At 40.9% G+C, this 8935-nt stretch overlaps 1 pseudogene; it reads left to right on the top strand.

The window, feature by feature from the left end:
* The first annotated feature begins 4317 nt into the window (after window positions 1-4317).
* LOC103075067 (ubiquitin-conjugating enzyme E2 S pseudogene) lies at window positions 4318-4783 on the top strand (annotated as a pseudogene).
* The last annotated feature ends 4152 nt before the right edge of the window (window positions 4784-8935 follow it).

Genomic DNA, 8935 nt, shown 5'->3' with positions numbered 1-8935 from the left:
CATATTCTTGTGTGTATGCTTGTTTTGTTTTGTTCTGTTGTTTCATTTTGGTTTTAACAACACTTAAAAGTGTAAAAATTATTCTTAGCTCACTGACCCAAACAAAAACAGGCCATGGGTCAGATTTGGCCAGAGAGTTTTCATTTGCTGACTCCTGCAATAGATCATACAGATATTAAAATGATCATAAAAGGATATTATGAAAAATTTCATGCCAGTAAACTTAAAAATTCAGATGACATGGACAAAAACACAAGTTACCAAACAAACAGAAGAATAGAAAGCCTAAGTTTTTTTACAACTATCAAAGAAACTAGATTGTTAATTTAATTCCTTTCCACAGAGAATAACAACAGGTCCAGATGGCTTTGCTGGTGAATTCTACCAAACACTTAAACAGACTTTTCTAGAGAACAGTAAACGAGGGACTATTTCCCATCATATTTGAGGGAGCTTAATAACCTTGATATCAAAACATGACAAAAACATCCTGAGAAAGAACAATTCCAAGCCAGTGTCACCCAGAACAGATTGAAAAAAATCCAAATAAAATGTTAACAAATAAAATTTAGCAAAATATAAAAATTCGGGTTTATTTCAGGAATACAAAATTGATTGAACAGTTAAAAATCAAGCAATATAATTTATCACATTAATGGAATAAGAGAAAAATCATGAATATCTTAATGGAGAAAATATTGTGATAAAATTCACTATTTATAATAAAGATTCTTAGCAAACTAGGAAGAGAAGGCAATTTCTTTATTTCAAAAACAGTATCAACAAGATATACACAGCAGGCATTAAGCTTAGTGATGAAACAGTGAAAGCTTTCTTACCTGGAACAAGACAAGTATATCTGCTATCACCACTCCCATTTAACAATGAACTGAATGTTCCAGACAGTGCAGAAAGGGGGCACAGCTATTACAGAAAAAAAGAGAGAGAGAGAGAAGGAAAAAGAGAGAAAGAAAATTGGAGAAGGAGGAAGAGATTGGAGAGGAAGAAATAACACTTTCATTATTCACAGATGTTATGTGTGTGTATGTTCATAGAAATTCTGAAGAAGGAATGTAAATGGTACAGCCACTGTGGAAAACAGTATGGAGGTTCCACACACATAAACATACACACACACACACACACACACACACACACACAAATAGAACTACCATATGATCTAGCAAATTCTACTTCTGAGTATATATCTGAAGGAAATTAAATCACTGGCTCAAAGAAATACCTGCAGAGTATTTAGTTCCCTGTGCTATACAGTAGGTTCTTATTAGTTATCTATTTTACCTGAAACTAATATAATATTGTATGTTAATTATAATTCAATTAAATAAATAATGTAAATAATTTTAAAATAAGTAAATAAATAAAGAGATATCTTCACCCCCTATTTCATTAAAGCATTATTTGCAATAGCCAAGAGACATGGAAACAACCTAGGTGCCCATGAAAGGATGAATAAATTTAAAAACGTGAGATATATATATAATTCGGTCATAAAAAAGAAGAAAATCCTGCCACTTGCAACAATATGTATGAACCCTGAAGGCATTATGCTAAGTAAAATAAGTCAGGCAGAGAAAGACAAATACTGTATGATCTCACTTACATATGGAATCTAGAAAAACCAAATTCATAGAAACATAACAGATTGGTGGTTGCCAAGGGGTAGGGTGAGGGATGAATGAAGGTGGTCATTTATAAGATGAATAAATTCTGAGATTATAATCTACATGGCCACTTTAGTTAATAAGATTGTACTGCATATTTGAGAGCAGCTAAGAGAGTCGATCTTAAGAGTTCTCAGCACAACACAAAGATTGTAACTATGTGAGGTAATGGATATGTTAACTAACCTTATTGTGTTAGTCATTTATATATATATTTATATATTATATATATATATATAGAAAATTATCACATTTGTACACCTTAAATTTACACAATGTTATATGTCAATTATATTTCAGTAAAGCTAGTGGGGGGAAGAAAGAAATTCCAAAAGAATTACAGGTATTTAGCATTAACAAGAGAGTTCAACACAGTTGCTATTTTAAATACACAAAAGCATTTCTTTTCCTATCCCAGGTCATGAAGGCATGTCTCCTATTATCTTCTAGAAGCTTCAGATACACACAGACGCATTTTTTATATCAGCAATAAACAGCTAGAAAATAAGATTTTTAAACGATACCATTTATAACAAAACTTAAAACATCCAATTACCAAATATCAAATCTAACACAAGATACACAGGACCAGCAGTGTCATGAAAGGGCAGCAAAGACCCACGAATTGAAGCCTCCGCTGTTTGCGTGCGAGGAGTTTCTTCCCAGAGCAGTTGGGAAGTGAGAGGCGTAAAGAGAAATTTTTAGAAGATAATTCCAGAATACTGTTGACCAGGAGTGTGGGTCACTTCAACTGGAGCAGTAACTGTTGATCAGTCGTCTCCAGGGGACTGTGGGTCTGAAGCAGTGGCAGGAAAAATCTGGCCCTTGGACCTGGACGAGGTGGAAGCTCTGGAGGAGGTGGACACACTGGAGCCGGAGGTGGATTTGGAGCAGTTCCTGCTCCCGGCTATCAACCAGATGCTGGAGGACATCACGGAGCTCACCCAAAAAGCTGGGAGCATGTGTCTGAGGACCAGGGGCAAGCTGTGGGAGATGGACCTTCTGCTCATCCGGATAAAAACACAGGTGGAGGCCTCGGAGGACGGCGCCTTGAATGGGCGTCCCGGTGGGGAGGCTGATGACAGAGTATTGGAGTTGTGCGAGAAGGCCAAGAAGATTGAAAAGGTGGCAGAGATGTTGGTCGAGCTGGTCTGGCAGATGGAGAAAAGTGAAGTGTCCTGAAGGAGGGTCTCCTGTTCACTGCTAATGGACTGATAAGAATGGGCCGACATCTCGGGGAAACTAAACAGCTTGTCATTTTCTCTGTTTTGTTTTGTTTTGTATGTTTTTTACCCCCATGTAACAATCTCCCTTAGGGTAAGTGGTTGGTGACCTCCATAGAGGTTTAGATTGTCAGATCTATTTGGTTCTTGAAAAACAACTTTTGTTTGAGAAATACTCAAATAAGGGATATGGGGCTAAATCAAAAGTTGTTTTAGTGGTCAGATTTATTTTGTTCCTTTGCTGTGTTTTTTAAATGTTGGGCAAGGCCCAACATTTGTTGTTACCCATGTGACAGCATTGTTTTCTGGAACCTTGGAACATTTGAAGACTTGGGGTCAGAATCTCCCCACTTTAGAGGTGCAGTAGAAGGCACCACTTGGATGTAGCTGATCAAGAATGTAGGGATGAGGGACTTCCCTGGTGGTCCAGTGGTTAAGAATCCCCCTTCCAATGCATGGGACATGGGTGTGATCCCTGGGTGGGGAACTAAGATCCCACATGCCTCGGGGCAGCTAAGCCTGCATGCTCTAGAGCCCACAGGCCACAACTAGAGAGCCCATGTGCCACAACTACTGGACCTGAGAGCTCTGGAGCCAGTGTGCCACAACTAAAGAGAAGCCCGTGCGCTGCAATGAAGAGCCTGCATGCTGTGACTAAGACCGAGTGCAGCCAAATAAGTAAATAAATATTTTTTTAAAAAGAGAATGTAAGGGTGAGACTGCTTTGGAAAGACTGGGCAGAACTAGAGGACAGTTGGAGATGGAAGATGGGTCTGCCTATAGTTTGGAACTTTAATTCTTCTGTGAGGCAAAAGAGGAGAGCTGTGTTTTGTGGCAGATTGTCTTGTGTATATTGTGTAACCTGACAGATGACCCTGAATGATAAGGAAGCTGGAATAGGGAATGATGGGAGTACACTTGACCAACTAATACCCCCCCAGATTACAGGGGTTTCAGAGTATCGCATCAAAGAGACGATCTACAAAGAGCCTTGAGAGGCTGGAGAACAGAAAAGGCATCATGAGGGCCCACAAAGTCCTTTCTAGTTCATCAGGGTAGTAGACCTGACTGGGATTTGAGGACAAAATCAAACATCTAATAAGTGGTCATTTGCCTTGAAAAACAAAGACCTAAAAATCCTTTTTTAAAAAATATTTTTTTGGTCCAGATGACCAAAACCTCTATGTGTAATAAAAAAAATCATAAATAGATTTCTTTTGAAATGGGAAAAAAATTTTTTAAATAAAAAAGACCAGCACCTGGGGCAGGAAGAGCTGCAAGCGCAGTGCATGGGGGTTGAGGCAGGGGGGAGGGGAGCTGGGGCCCCTGGGGCCACAGTGGCAGCAGTTGGGGACCACCCCCCAGCTCAGGCAGGGGGCCAGGAGACCCTTCCCTTGCCAGTGGCAGTCATGAACTCCAAGGTGGGGAACCTGCCCCCGTCCTCCATCATCCACTTGGTGTACAGGAGGTGATGACACTGACAGCTGACCCACCTGACGGCATCAAGGTCTTTTCCAATGAGGAGGACCTCACAGACCTGCAAGTCACCATCAAAAACCCCGAGGGGACCCCGGCGCTGGAGGCCTATTCCGTATGAAACTTCTGTTGGGGAAGGACCGTCCTGCCTCCCCACCCAAGGATACTCGTTGACCAAGATCTTCCATCCAAAGGTGGACGCCAACGGTGAGACCTGCGTCAACATGCTCAAGAGGGACTGGACACCAGCTGGGCATCCGGCATGTGCTGCTGACCATCGAGGGCCTGCTGATCCACCCTGACCCGGACTCCACCCTCGGCGAGGAGGCTGGCCCCCCGCTCTTGGAGAATCAGAAGTAGTAGAGCTCACAGAGATCCCTCAGGGCGCGGGCTGGCTGAGGCCTCCACTGCCGACCCCATGGGCCCTGGGGGCTGCGAGCGGGCAAGGGTCCCATAACCAAGAAGCACACGCCTCCCCCCTCTCTGTCCCATCTGCCCCCACCACCCACCACCCCCACCCTCCCACCCCGGCCCCAACTCTGTCTCTAAGTTATTTAAATTATGGCTGGGGTGAGGGAGGGCATGGGGGCACTGGGACCTGGATTTGTTTTTCTAAATACAGTTGGAAAAGCAAAAACAAGTAAACAAACAAGAAAAAAAACTGCAGAAATCTGTAAAACATTACCGTGAGACATTAAAGAAGACCATATTAAATGGAGAGACATACCATGTCAATGAGTATAAAGATTTGCTAATATAACGATGTCAATTTTCTTCAAACTATTCTATAGATTCAGGGCTATCGGAGTAAAACCCCAATCAGTTTTTAAACTTGGTTTATGTATGTATTTATCATATTAAGTGTATGTTGATGTTTATGTGTGTGTATTTGTTTTGTTGTTGTTGTTATGGAATTTGCAAGCTGATTCTAGAAACTATATTAAAATGCAGTGGACTAGCCTGATTCCAAAATGGAAATCAATGGAAAGGCAATGGACTAAGAATAGTGAGGGTAGGCTTGAAGAAGTTCGCAGTGCGAGAACTTTTACTCTACAAGACGTTGATAATTTCCCTGATGTGACAGTAATTGAGACAATATCATATTAATGAAAGGATAGACAAATAAAATAATGGGATAAAATCAAGACTGTGCACATATAGATTCCTGAATGACTAAGAGGACACTTCCGAACCTTAGGCAAAACATAACTTTACAATAAATGTTGTTGAGAATATTGGCTATCCCAATAGGGGGTTGCTGGGTGTGGGGGCAGGTGAAAATGGACCTTGAACTCAATTACATACGATTCAGAAAAAACAGCTCCAGATGGATTGCAAGGCTGAATGTGAAATACAGAACCCTGAAGCTTCTAGAAGATAAGATAGGAGAATATTTTCATGACCTACAGTAGGAAAAGACTTTATAAACAAGACACCAAAAGCGTAAAGGAAAGATTTATAAATTTTACTGTATTAAGTTCATCAAGACAGCAGTAAGAAAGTACAAAGTAAGCCACAGAGTGAGGGACAGTATTTTGAATCACCTAAACAATCCTGCAATCAACAACAACAGTAATAAAGTCTGGCAACCAAAAAGGAAAATGGGCAAGAGATTTGAACAGCAACCTCACAGAATATGAGAGCCAATAGCCAATGAATATATGAACATGTGAAAGGAACTCAACTCAGGGGAAACGTAAACTAACACTAAGTGAGATAACACTGCTGTGATAAGAAATATATATTTGGTCTCTGCCCTCAGTTCCTGACACAGAGTTCCTAAAACCCTTGTAATTTTCTGAATAATAGGAATAACAGGAGCATTTTTTGTTATAATATTTGGACTAAGTCCCTGCTTCCTCACACAAGAGTTTCTTTTTTTTTTTTTTTTTTTTCCGTACGCGGGCCTCTCACTGCTGCGGCCTCTCCGGCTGCGGAGCACAGGCTCCGGACGCACAGGCCCAGCGGCCACGGCTCACGGGCCCAGCCGCTCCACGGCATGTGGGATCCTCCCGGACCGGGGCACGAACCCGCGTCCCCTGCATCGGCAGGCAGACTCCCAACCACTGCGCCACCAGGGAAGCCCAGCCCCTCACACAAGAGTTTCTAAGACCCTTGGAATCTCCAGAGTGATAGGAGCATTTTATCACATGCTAATGAGAAGACTGTCACTGGGGTCCCTGGATAGCTTCATGATGGGAGCTAGTCCCCAGAAAGACCAAGGCATGATTAGAAACTTAGAAATTTCAGTCCCACCTCCGCCGACCTCCAGGGAGGGGAGAGAGACTGGAGTTTGAATTAATAACCAATGGCCAGTAATTTAATCAGTGATGCCTATGTAATAAACTTCCATTAAAAACCCTAAACAGAACGGTTCAGAGAGCTCCCAGGTTGGTGAACAAATGATGGTGCTGGGAAGGTGGCACACCCAGAGAGGACATGGAAGGTCCACACCCCTTTCCCACACCTTGCCCTACGTACCTCTTCATCTGGCTCTTCATTGTACCTTTATAACACCCTTTATAATGAACTGGTAATAGTAAATAAAGTGTTTGCCTAGGTTCTGTGAGCCACTATAGCAAATTACCAAACCTGATCAGGGGGGTTGTTGGAACCCCCAATTTTTAGCCAAGTAAGACAGAATTATGGATAACCTAGGACCTTCTACTTGCTATTAGCATCCGAAGTGGGGGCAGTGTTGTGGGACTGAGCCCTTAAGCTGTAGGGTCTGTACTAAATCCAGGTAGTAGTGTCAGAATTGAATTAAATTGTGTAACATCCAGTGTGTATCCACAGAGAATTAGAGAATTTCTTGGTTTGAAAAAGCCACACATTTGGTGTCAGAGGAATTGTGAGTAGAGAAAATTTTCCTTTAACTACAAAACCTATCAAAACAACCAAAATTCAAAAGACTGATGATACTAATCATTGAGGCAAGTAGAGAGCAGCAGGAACCCTCATTCACTGCTGCTTGACAAGTGTATTAGTACAGCCCCCTTAGAAAAGGGATTGGCAGTAGCAGCAGAGCTGACTACAAGCACACCCTAGGACCCAGCATTTCCACTCCTAGGAAGAGAGAAAAGAGAAATGTGTGTACATGTGCACCAATAGACAGTAAAATAGTGTTCTTAACAGTACTATTTTGGGGGGGTTCAAACTGGAAATACCCAAATGCACACTAAGAGTAAAATATATAAATAAATTTTAGATATATACAATCGAAGACTATAAAAGAGTGGAAATGAACCAACTACAGCTACAATCAGATCCTGGGTAAATTTCACAAATATCTTGAGCAGAAAAAAAGCGGTCATGAAAGCAGTTATACTGTAGGATTCCATTTACTATAAAATTCAAAACAGAGCTACAGAGTTTGGGGATACACTGGAACTGTAAAGCAAGCGAGGAAGTGATTACCATAATTGTCAGGAGGAGATGAAGGGGACACGAGAGAGGCTTTGGAAGTGTTTTTTGGAAGAGACTTTTGGAGATTGTTTCTGGATCTGCGTGGTGTTTACATGAGGGTTTGCTTTGTGATAAATCATTAGGGCACACACTTTTGTTTCATATATTTTATATATGCTTTTATATATGCTTTTTCAAACTCTATCTTTTGAAATTTAATCAATTTAATAATAATGAAATAATTAATTTAATTTAATAATACTAGGGTTTTTTTTTTTAATATGTTGGGGGTAGGAGTTTAGTAATTTATTTATTCATTTTTGCTGTGTTGGGTCTTCGTTTCTGTGCGAGGGCTTTCTCTAGTTGTGGCAAGCGAGGGCCACTCTTCATCGTGGTGCGTGGGCCTCTCACTATTGCAGCCTCTCTTGTTGCGGAGCACACGCTCCAGACGTGCAGGCTCAGTAGTTGTGGCTCACAGGCCTAGTTGCTCCGCGGCACGTGGGATCCTCCCAGACCAGGGCTCGAACCCGTGTCCCCTGCATTAGCAGGCAGATTCTCAACCACTGTGCCACCAGTGAAGCCCAATAATAGGGTTTTTAACAGATATAATTCATATAATATTGTATTCATTTTAGGTGTACAACATAATGATTTGATTGATACATGTATGTATTGCAAGATGATTGACACAATAAATTTAGTTAACATCCCTCACCTCAAACAGTTACACATTTTTTTCTTGTGATGAGAGCTTTTTCTTTTTAATATTTATTTCTTTATTTATTTGGCTGCACTGGGTCTTAGTTGCAGTATGACACGTGTGTTATCTTTAGTTGCAGCATGCTAACTCTTAGTTGCAGCACGTGGGATCTAGTTCCCTTGGGAGCGCAGAGTCTTAGCCACTGGACCACCAGGGAAGTCCTGTGATGAGAACTTAAGATCTACTCTCTTAGCAACTTTCAAATATACAATAAATATTGTATTATATATACAATATTATATATACAATATATATATAGTATACAATGTATACAATATATACATTATGTATACAATATAATGTATTATATATACAATAAATATTAAGTATAGTTGCCATACTATATATCCCCAGGACTTATTTATCTTAAAACTGAAAGCTTGTAC

The sequence above is a fragment of the Lipotes vexillifer genome, unplaced genomic scaffold (assembly GCF_000442215.2).
Source record: "Lipotes vexillifer unplaced genomic scaffold, Lipotes_vexillifer_v1.1 scaffold559, whole genome shotgun sequence".
Taxonomy (NCBI): domain Eukaryota; kingdom Metazoa; phylum Chordata; class Mammalia; order Artiodactyla; family Lipotidae; genus Lipotes; species Lipotes vexillifer.
The sequence above is the reverse complement of the archived record's forward strand: the minus strand, read 5'-3'. Positions and strand labels throughout refer to the sequence as shown.